The following is an 11,444-nucleotide window of genomic DNA, read 5'->3' as shown; positions in this document are numbered from 1 at the left end:
GTTAAAGCTATAAGAGAGGCACCTAAACCTGAAAGTAAAGATGCATTGAAATCATTTATGGGGCTAAGTGAATATTATGCACGCTTCATTTTTAGATATGCTGATATGGTAGAACCATTGAGAAAATTATTGTGCAAAGGCATAAAATATGATTGGGGTGAGGAACAAGATGTTTTATTTAAAGAAATAAAGAAATCTATTGTTGAAGCACCTGCTCTATATCCATATGATCCTTCCCTAAAAAAACATTATAACAGTTGATGCCAGTGCTGTGGGAATCGGTGCAGTATTTTGTCAAAAGAAAGGTGAACAAGAAAATACCATTGCATTTATTTTTACAAGGTTGAAGAATGCAGAACAATGTTATAGTACAACAGAAAGTGAAACTCTTGCATGTTTGTGGGCTGTAGATAAGCTTAAAACATATTTGTGGGGTAAAGAATTCGAATTAGTCACCGACCACAAACCCCTAATCCATATGATGGATGGAAGTGGTAGAGGCAACGGCAAAGTATCGTCCAGACTAGTGAGACTTTTGTCAAAGTTACAGGAGTATAATTTTAAAATAAAGTATATTCCAGGTGGTATGAATTGCTGTGCTGACTGTCACGTTTACCTGTCACTGAGACAGAAGACATATGTTTAGAAGATACTGAATATGTAGTTGCACACATTGATGCCACCATCATGTGTGAAGGAAATGTTACTGAAAAAGAATGGTGCGAATCACAAGAAAAAGACAGTACTTTAAAACAAGTCATAGGATATCTCATGAATATCTGATGAATTGACAGTTGGAAATGGGTTTCTAAAAAGACATGATCTTTTTGTTCCACCACATCAATTGCGAAAGAAGTTAACTATCCTAGCACATAAAGGGCATCCTGGTTCAACTGCAACCAAGAAAATTTTGAAAAATTACTACTGGTGGCCAGGAATGAGTTCCAATGTAAACTCACATGTTGATCATTGTGTACAATGTGTCAAAGCAGACAAACATTGGAAAATAAGTAAAAATGAAATGCAACTTGTTGAAATACCTGAAAGACCTTGGAATAAAGTTGCAATTGACTTCTCAGGACCATTCCATTTACTGAACGATGACTGCAAATTTTTGGTTGTTTTATCTGACTGCTACTCTAAATGGATTCACTACGAGTTTATTCCTAATATCACTACTGAAATGACAATTGAATTTCTATTAAAAATATTTTCCATTGAAGGTCAACCTAAAATTTTGGTATCAGACAATGGTACTCAACTTGTTTCAAAGAAAATGACAGATTTTTTACAACAACATGGTATAAAGCAGGAAAAAACACCATTATATAGTCTATCTTCTACTGGACAAGTTGAGCGTATGAACAAGTTCCTGAAAGAAGGTATAGTTAGCTATTGCGTCTAACTTACCAGTGAAAGAATATATCCGTGAAAAAGTGAACAGTTACAATAGTACCAAAAATGACATAACTGATCATTCTCCATTTTATTTAATGAGAGGAAGAAGTTGTAACACAATACTCACACCTAAACTAGGAGACTGGTTCAGAAAAAAATACTATTTGTAAAGAAATTGACGACAATGAGACAAATATACAGCAAAGAATAGTTGAAAAACAAAAGGCTACTAAGTGTTACAGTGATATGTACAACAAGGCTAAAAGTAAATAGTTTGAGAAAGGGGATTTTGCCTTCATTAAAAAACCTTACAAGGTATCCAAAGGTGAATCTACTTTCACTTCACCATTTATTGTTAAAGAAGTTTCCAGAGGTGCAGTTTTCTTGGGAGAAAAAGGTTGGTGGAGTAAAAGTGATATTGTCAAATTAAAACCTGGACAAGAAAAACTGCTCATAAAAAAAGATGCAGAGTGAGGACATATTAGATGATATTGTGCTAGGTTATGAGGAACTGTTTTCAAATGAGTCAAGTTTCAATTCCAGTAATGAAAACTTTGATGCCCATACCTATAACACTGTTGTGTCCACACCTTTTGGTGCAATTGATGGAACTGATTGTGAAGTTAATGCAGAAGCTGATATGCAAAAAAGTGTTGAAGGTATTTCTAAATGTAACAGTAACCATGAGTTGGTTAGTTGTGATCTTGATACTGACATACCTAATACTTGCTCTACCTTGAATGCAGCACAAAATTCTTATGGTAGAACTGTAACTTTGCCTAAACATTTTGAAGGTTTTGTTATGTATTGATTTATTCTTTATCTTTGTAAATAAAAAGGAGATGTTGTACTCTGTATTTAACATTTCTTTTGTTTTTATTGTAGTTTTCATTTCTTATTTGCATATTTCTCCTCTTAGCCAATCGCATTATCTATTTCATGATATGTCATCATAGAACACTCATACTATTTATATGATGTCATGGAACGTTGGGCATTGGCTTCTTGTACTCCGGTTCCTTGAGGACCTGTTCATCCTTTATGCCTGGGGCTTTGTAATTATATACTTATCTTAAATCTTATCTTTAATCAACGTATTGTCCTTCCTGATTTAACAATAGGTTTGCTTGCAAGAAATTAAAACGAAAAAATGGATGTGTAGGCGTGTCGAGACCAGACCTATTGGTTTTGCCAATTCGTGTTTCACTAGTCTCACTTGGGCTCATCACTTGCACGCGTAAAGTTTGTCTTCGTTTCTGTCTCTCGATCAGAGGCGTAGCAAGAGCTTGTGGCGCCCGGGGCTATCCCTCAGATTGCCGCCCCTGGGGGGAGGGGTGCTGGGGAAAAAGGACGGCAAGCACTTGAAAGAGGTCCGAGAGACGCGTAGTAATCGCTGCTAATAGTTACCTCGATCATGCAAGTTACATGCACATACATGACACGGTCCAAAGCTACACAGTTGAATACACCAGTGACCGGCAGTACAAAGGAGAACACACACACTGCTTGATTTATCTGGGGACTCAGAAAAACTACATGCGACATCCATCAGAGAGCTGCGTGAACAATTACAACACGAAAGGACTGCATACCCCATATCACCTCTACATAAAGTTAGAATTTTTGAAATCCTGTTTTATGCTGCTAAAGTTTTGAGAAATTTCAATTTTATGCTGTCTGAAAAATTTTCCAAGGTAAGTTTGTCTTTACCTTCCTTACGAGTTTTCATTACATTCTGCTATGTGCGGTAACTCCTGGAACCACACTTATTGGACTTATGAGTTTTGGAATGAGAATCATGTTCCCTTGATAAATGCTTTCAGGCCAAATCTACTGATATCTATCAGGAGAAAAGCAGAAGATGGCATTTAGGTGCAGTAAGCAGCAAGATCTGAATGTTAGTCCGTATTACTGGGGGAATAACCACTCGTAATGAAGGGTATAGCAACAACAAAACAACAAAAATTTCAAAATCCTTCCCTTCTATCCCTCCACTACACTTTTTCAATCCAAATAACAGACTAACATGTCCACTACTCAAATAAATGTCCTATTTCACTATACTAATTCGCCACTAATCCTTTATGGGTTTCGGAGTAGCGTGCTACTCGCCGAAAAAGCACATTAACACCTCAACAGGGGTAGCAAGCGCTATATAAATGCAAACCTTTTTACCTCTTCTACCCCTTCGGTATCCTTCTTAATCCAAATAATTGACTAACATACCTACCACTCAAATTATTAAAAATGACTTGCATATTTCACTATACTACTTCACCACTAACACTGTACGGGTTCCAGAGTAGTGTGCTACTCGCCGAAAAACGCTTCAACCCCCCCATCAGAGGTAGCAAGTTCTAGATAAATCCAAACCTTTTTTCCCTTCTCCATATCTCCACTATCCTTCTCAATCCACATAATCTGACTAACATATCCACCACTCAAATTACTTTCAAATTTTTCACTATACTAATTCACCACTAATCATTTATGGGTTCCGGAGTAGCGTGCCACTCGCTGAAAAAGCGCTTCGATGCCTCCTTATGGGTAGTGAGTGCTATATAAATGCAATTACAATACAATACAAAAAATAATTGCAAAAGTGCCATCAACACCCTCAAGCAACCAGGCAAAGGGAAACTATGCAACCAAATTTAAACCCATTCTTCCAAACTCCCGACCTCCACAAAGAACGTTGGTCCATATCAGTGTGTCAAAGGCAATATTGAAGCTACAAGAAATCAACCACATCTGGCCCAAATTCTGGGTTAAGCTAGACTTTAGGTTAAAGTTGTTAGATATATGAGGTGCTGCACCTCGGCCTCCTCTTAGATATGTTGCAGCTTTGTTCCAAACCACAGAGAGCAAATGCTGATTATGCCAGAAAACAGAAGCCAAGGGGTTCACAGGAGGAGCCCGAAAAAATTGAAAGGATACTAGCAAATAAAAGCAAAAATCCTCATGTGTGCATGGGAAGCAGTTAGAAACACACGGGAAAATGACTTAAACCCCATTATTATTCACATAACAATATGGACCTCACAGACCTCCCCAGTGCCCAGTTGGCAATGTCCTTCTGTGTTGTAGTGTGACGTATCTCAGGCTGAGGCGGGCTAGACTAAGGTAAGAAGCCATGGCAGGAGTAGAGTTTTGGCTTCTCGTGGGGGCTGGGCTTCTCAGTAAGACTGGGTGGGGGCCCAATTCGGTTAAAACTGAGTAGAGACCAATGCCCCTATGCCCAGACCTAGGCTAAACCTTTTTTTCCTTGAATTGTTCTTGAAATCACTGCAGAGATGCAGGCTTCAAAACCGGTGACGGATCATACTACTTACTAGTGGTACAGTTTAAGAGCAACAAAGCATTATGGGGAAGGAGGGACGCAGTACTTCACATCTTCAAGTGACCCTTTGACATCAGTGACACCTTCATCAAGTCCTGCTTTTGTGACAAACAGAACTTTGCTTTCTGCTGTTCTAGGATCCACAGAAGCAAAATGGTCTTGGCTAAAAAGCCAAGAATGGATGAAGGTGTCACTTATGACAATGGGCGGTTAACACGCTTACTACTTTCATAGGATTAGCAAGATAGGGTACCATCTTACAGATTCTTCCACTGATAGCAGGCACCTGATCACATAAAAAGATCCCGAGACGGAAGCACCGTTTCTGCTCCGCTGCACCACTTCCCACAGACTTAATTAAGATCATTGCGAATTCATGATGTGATTGTGAACCCAGACCAAAGGGTACCCCCCCCCCCACCCAAGCTCTCTTCAAACGGAATACAACTGCATGGGCAAGTTCTCTGGCTGGGACTTGTAACTTTTTTAAATCTTGAAATACGCCATTGGCTTTTCTAACTGGGATATTTTTTTAGCCTGAAATGCAATGTCATTCTTGCACAGCTTTTTAAATTTTGTAAATATGTTAGATACGCGCTTTTTACATGTTTATGCTTTTAATTAACTAATAAACTATTACTAGTCACTTGAACTGTTCATAGATATGACTGGATAACATGGATGCGCTGTCCTTGGGCTCTGGAAAAAAACACACATATACACACACGCACACCACACATACACACAGAGACACACACACACCACACAGACAGCACACACACACATAGACACACACCACACACAGACACGCACAAAACAGACACACACACACATACACACAAACACACACCGAGGTTAGTAGCCCTATTGTGCAGGGTTTCTAATAACATTGCACTGAACTAATGTTATACATGAGTAAGACATCTTAGAATGATGATTTCGCGTTTCCTGCTTCAATCATTTGAAGGGAGGAGACAGCACAATGCTACACCATCCAGAACGACAGTAGACATCACCCCGAAGCAAAATGTCACACAACAAACATGCACAGAAATATTCTTGCCACACATTAACACCTCCAGAATCATGCTTTCGTGATACAGTGGAAAAAGTCTTTGCATCAAGAATTGCTTTAAGTTCCCCCAAGGACATACGGCCAGTCAAAAATGTTCTGTGATGCAACCCCTGGGGCCTCGTCACTTAAAGGGAGCTCTAGGGCTGGATCAGTAAACATTATTATCTGGCATTATTCGTGTGCCCGGTGGTAAGTTAATGCAGTGCTTAATATGAGCAACTGTTTTCATCGTAATATCTATGAAAGTGGATTTGTGGCGGAGCCTAGGTGATGATTCCACCCCTCTGAAAACGTTCAGCTAGCTCCTGCTGCTCTCCTCTTTCTTACCTCACTCACTTCAGGGTCTCACACTATGGCAGGCAGGGATTGGTTCGAACTTCTTTCACTTCTGCTGCACTGCAGCAGCCAGCAAAGCAAAATCGCCCAGCAGCAGCACTGCCACTGCCCCAGGCCAGAATTGACTCCTCACGAGAGCGCGTAGTGGTGAAGCGTGTGACGTGTCACTGCTACGTTCTCATCGCAAGGGCTGGCCAAAATGTAGCCCAGGGCACTCATTGGTAGCGCTCGCGCGCTACCAATGACGGCCCTGGGACGGACCAACAGTCAAGCAAGTTTTCGCACAAACAACGCGGGACGTCGCGGCGGCAATTTTGGCAACACTGCAGGCGCACTGACTGACTGGCGCAGCAGTTACAACAAAAGCAAGCAGGTCAGGACAGGTGCGCGCTGCTTGCACTTTCAAACTTTAACAGCCTGGGCCGTGCGCGCGGCACTGGTGGTCCGTTGCGGCTGCCTTTAAAATTTATTTGGGGACACTGACGCTACAATGACTGATAGTAGTGTCAGTGAGTAGTGTCAGTGAGTGTCCCCAAATAAAGTATAAAGGCCGCCGCAACAGGCCACCTATGCCGCGCGTCTGCCCCCAAAATAGTGCCACCTGGGGCGGACCGCCCCCCCCCTAGCTACGCCACTGACAATATACCCAACATCTCCCATGGAGGCCGAACGGCAACCTACACCCTTCAACCATGCTGTCTGAAAAGGCCCCAGGAAGTCGATGTGAACTAAAGATCTTCACAGCCTCATCGGCGATATAAAGCGCTATATTCATTCATCAATGCAGTACAATACAGTACCTACATACCCTTCCTAAAACTATCCCCTGAAATGTGCTCGCATTCCCTGCTCTAAGGTGCTGAATCACTAAGAATCTTGCCAAAAAAAGCATCTCTGTGCCCTCTTTCCTCTCCCCCCACCCTATGACGGTTTATTATATTCAATATTTCGATTTTTATATCCTTCAATATGTGAAGGGTACTGCACTGCCTCAGCAACGGGCATGAAGTGTAAAATGAACTATATATTCAAGCACCAGGGATAGAGAGAACCTGTTGTTTTTTTTCAAATAAACATTCCACTCGCAAGTTAGAAAGTTCTAGAGGAATCAATAGTAGATAGTGTTATGAGCTATTTCTCATTATGCTTTGTCTGGGAATGGAAAGTTCCATGCCAGCTTAGTGTGAAAACGCCCACCAAAAACGCTGTCCGCGATTAGCTGCGGTCTGTGATACATTGAGGGATGTCAGAGCCCTCTTTTTCAGACCCCACCTGCTCTAGGTCCACATACAATAGTCATATTTAAACATACAGAGAATCTCAAAGAATTAATATAGTCGGACACACGCAAGCACCTGATTCTTCATATAACATAGCACACGCTGACTGGAAATGTTTGTAGGGCAATACAAAACAGAAACTATGTTTGATTTACTAAAAATACAGATTGGTAGCGAAAAGGCCACCTATGACACTTCTCTGTCCGGAAGTACCCCTCGTTGCACCAATTAATGGGTACGTACATCTTGTAATGACTATGCTTAAGTGACAAACGTGTATTCAGTGGAAAACCAATAACAATTATTCAACTAAATAAAGAAAATTATTTTTTTTAATCACCCGAAACTAATTCCTTTTCAATGGCACACTGTTTCATTGTCTACCACAACAGGCACATTTCAGCTTCCGGTATAGTCACGACCAGGCGCGCAACACCCATTGGACTCACAGGGCTTCAGCCCCCCCCCCCCCCCGTCGTGTGTGGCAGCCCGGGATGAGACACCTTCCCGGGCAAAAAAGCAGCCGCACCCGAGCACTTTACAGGTCTTTAAAAGACCATTTGAATGTTAATGAGGCCTTGCTGTTGTGTCACCCCTTCTAAGAGCCCCTGCAGCTCCACTCTGCCTATTGCTTAAAGTTCAGCCCCCCCAAAATTTTTGCTCAGCCCCCCCCGAAATTTGGCTCTAGTTGCGCCTCTGGTCACGACTCACCTGAAGTATTCTGAATCAAAAATCATCCTGATGGCTGCACCAATATCCCTGTGCTGCCTGTGCCGGAAAAGAGGCGAGCGCGTGGTGGTGGAGCGTGTGACGTCACTGCCGCGCTACTTTTTTTTACCGCAACGCAAGGGTTGACTAAACATTATGCCCAGGGCCGTCATTGGTAGCGCTTTCGCGCGCTACCAGATTGACGGCCCTGGGATGGGACCCACCACATACAAGGTACGTCACGCACGCATGCTGCACTGCAGGCAGCACAATTTACAATCAGGTGTGCTTGCTCTTCCGCGCGAGGGCCCCAGTGGCGGCGACCTTTATAATTTATTTGAGGACACTGACACTACTGTGAGTGTCCCCAAATAAATTATAAATGCCGCCGCCCCCAGAATAGTGCCGCCTGGGGCGGACCGCCCCCACCGCCCCCCCCCTAGCTACGCCAGTGCTCTCGATCCTCATGATTCGTCTTTCATCATGACACTGTAATTAAATTTCTCAATTTCCTTCCGCATTGGCCTATTTTCCCTTGCCCACCACTCAATATCAAATATCGTCTTATTTATAATTAGGGCTCCCGGTTTTCCGTTTAAACGGATTTTTACATATAAATACAGACGGAAAACAAGTTTTCCTTTATCTGTATTTATATATAAAAATGGGAAAAATACTACTATATTTTGTCATTGACATTAATAGAATCACAACCCAACCATCTGGTGTCTCCCCCTCCTTAGAGGGTTGAGAGGTGTCTGCCCGGGCTGAGACAGCTTCCAGGGCGCACACATAGCCACCGCACCCGAGTACTTCACAGGTCTTTGAAAGACCTAATGAGGCTTTGTTGTTCTTTGACCCCTTAGCCCCTGCCTCTTCACTCTGCCGATTACACCAGCACCCGTCTTTTCCTCGCAGACTGGGTTTCCGTTTTACAAGGGCAGCTTGCGATGCGCGCACATACAGGTGGTAGGTTAAAAAGGGCTGGTGCGGTATATTAAACCAGCCAGTTTACAACCCACGCTCACGCTGCGAACTGCTTCAGTTACAGCCAGAGCAACAGCAGTAAGCAAATCTAGACTGGCGAGTGCTATATACAGACGGGTACTGTAAGGGTCGGACCCCCTCCCCCCCCTTTACAGGTCGGCCAAATCCCCACACCGGCACTCGGGAGGCGGGTCACACCCCATGCATGAAAAGCTGCTAAAGCTATGGTTTGGTCATTCTTAAGGCTTTAGCCATCCGACGAATGTTGAGAATATGAAAAGATTTGCTTGCACTAAATGCAATCACAGTTGTTCACAGTTTAAAATCTTTATGATGTGTAAAACCAAGACAGCCTGTGTGCTGGAGGCGAAGCCGTGAATAAACATACTCTCTGTGTAGTCCAACCAGGAATGCGGGGGATTAAGAGAAGTTTTCGAGATAAGATTATAAAAAAATTAGAAACAAACAAAGAGCTTTATTGTGCGTGGACTGAGAACGGAGACAAGGGGCGAGTCGGTTTAAGCACCACAATGAAATGGATCCAAAAGAAGAAGAAACACTTTTGCTGCAAATGTCTTTGTCTGACATTTTTCTACTCCAAAATGCATTTCTGAATAATGAGTGTAAAAGCTTTAAGTTGTATTCCCTATGAGTGTTTGCTTTTTTTCCCAGTATGTTGTTACTTTTTTTCAGGCAGCATATTACTGTAGTCTAGTGCATAATTTGAATTGAATTGCTTCCAGGTGTTTATAGCGGGGCACAATTGGGTTGCAGCTGAAGGCAGTGTGAGTTTCTCAGTGGGGCAGTATGGTGTTAAGTGGGGGAGAGGATGTGGCACTCTGCCGATGACAGAAACTGCAAGGCTCTGAGACAAATGGCTTGTGATAGCAATTTCAAGCATATTTGGGATATTCTGCAAATGGCAAAGTTTTCAGATGAATGTATAGTGTTGACCAATAACAACCGAGCGCATGTGTGCATTGTCAATTTAAATAAATGTGGAAAAATACTAGCTGAAGCGTCGTCTTTTGCTTGTGACAAAAATAAATGTGGATAAATACAGAAAAAATGCCCAAAAAATAAATATGGATAAATACAGACGGAAATGGCAAAAAAATAAATACCATAAAACTGGGAGCCCTATTTATAATCGTCTGCTGCGGGATTTATTCATTTAGAGCAAAGGATAAAAAAATCGGTCACCAATTCCAATTCTTCGAAAGTCCGGGAGCTGACACTGTACTTACCTTTTGAAACGTGATGGGCGTACTTTAAGGAGGCCGCTCACGTTGCCAGCTGTAGCCAATAGGAGCGAGCGCGCTGCGAGCCACCCAGCCTCTGCTGTCTCCTCCTCCTGAGCTTGAGTCTGAGGGCAAAAAACTCAGCAGCGCCTGCTGACGGGGCGTCACAGGAAGCGACACGCATTGACGCAAAGGTGCCGACCGGTTAGCTCTTTGCCGCCGGAAGTGTACTCCTTAGAGCCGCGGAGCACTGGAAAGTGCTTCAAGGGGCACACTCTCTGCTCGCTAACTGCGATCTCCTTCGCATGGCCGGGCCACAGGGTTCTTCCAGCTGCTGGGGTCTGGACGCTGTTAACTGAGAGAAACTACCCAAAGCCCGGAAACGCATCAGGTACGTTGTGAGCCAAAGGTACTTCTGTCAGGATGAGCGGTACAAGGCGACCCGCGCACACTGCGGGTAGCGGTGGTCCCCTCTCCCACCAGGCCCCATTCGGTACCGTGATGTACCCCAGTGTTTTGCCAGCTGGCTGTCAGTGTGGAGCCGAAGCCGGATCTTCCTGTCAAGCCTGCTGGCCCGAAACGATGCTGGTTACATGACCCAACATTTTTGCTGCCCTTTCGCGGTATGAAAGAGCTGGTCGGTTTTGCATTGTTAAGACGAAAGGATTTCTTGAACACGTGCCTTCCCTTCCTCTGTCTTCACTGTATCTGCATTCTGATGGGCTGCGTTCACGCCAACGGGGATGGCGCGTTTTTTGTACAATGCGCGGGAGAATGGGCTGCCTCCTTGTGATGGCTGATGTTTACATCTATTTGAGCAATTCTCATTTGAGTGCATTTTATTTGTCTACGGGCTACGATTCTTTGCACTGTGTCAGAACTCTTTGCACGATGTTCGTTCTTAGCAGGCTGTTTGAATATTTTTCGAGTACGTTCCCGAATAAATGTTTGTAGGAAGTAGTCATTGTGCATGGAAGCTTTTAACGTCATTGTCAAATGTTTGGTGGGTCCGAGGTGTCTTGTGTCTCCGAGGTGTTAACAGCATAGGGTTATATTGGTCTTCTCCTGTGTTCGAGGGT

General features: G+C 43.2%; 1 protein-coding gene across 1 annotated transcript in view; it reads left to right on the top strand.

Annotated features, from left to right (window-relative positions):
• Positions 1–10,422: 10,422 nt before the first annotated feature.
• The window catches only part of NUP50 (nucleoporin 50), a 63,817-nt gene continuing 62,795 nt past the window's right edge, over positions 10,423–11,444 (top strand). The window contains exon 1 of the mRNA XM_085652437.1: positions 10,423–10,756. The gene's annotated coding sequence lies outside the window, so the exon portion shown is untranslated. The remainder of the gene's footprint in view (positions 10,757–11,444) is intronic.

Source organism: Triturus cristatus, chromosome 4_1, assembly GCF_964204655.1.
Source record: "Triturus cristatus chromosome 4_1, aTriCri1.1, whole genome shotgun sequence".
In the NCBI taxonomy this organism is placed as follows: Eukaryota; Metazoa; Chordata; class Amphibia; order Caudata; family Salamandridae; genus Triturus; species Triturus cristatus.
Note: the sequence above shows the minus strand (reverse complement) of the source record. Positions and strands in the feature narration are given on the sequence as shown.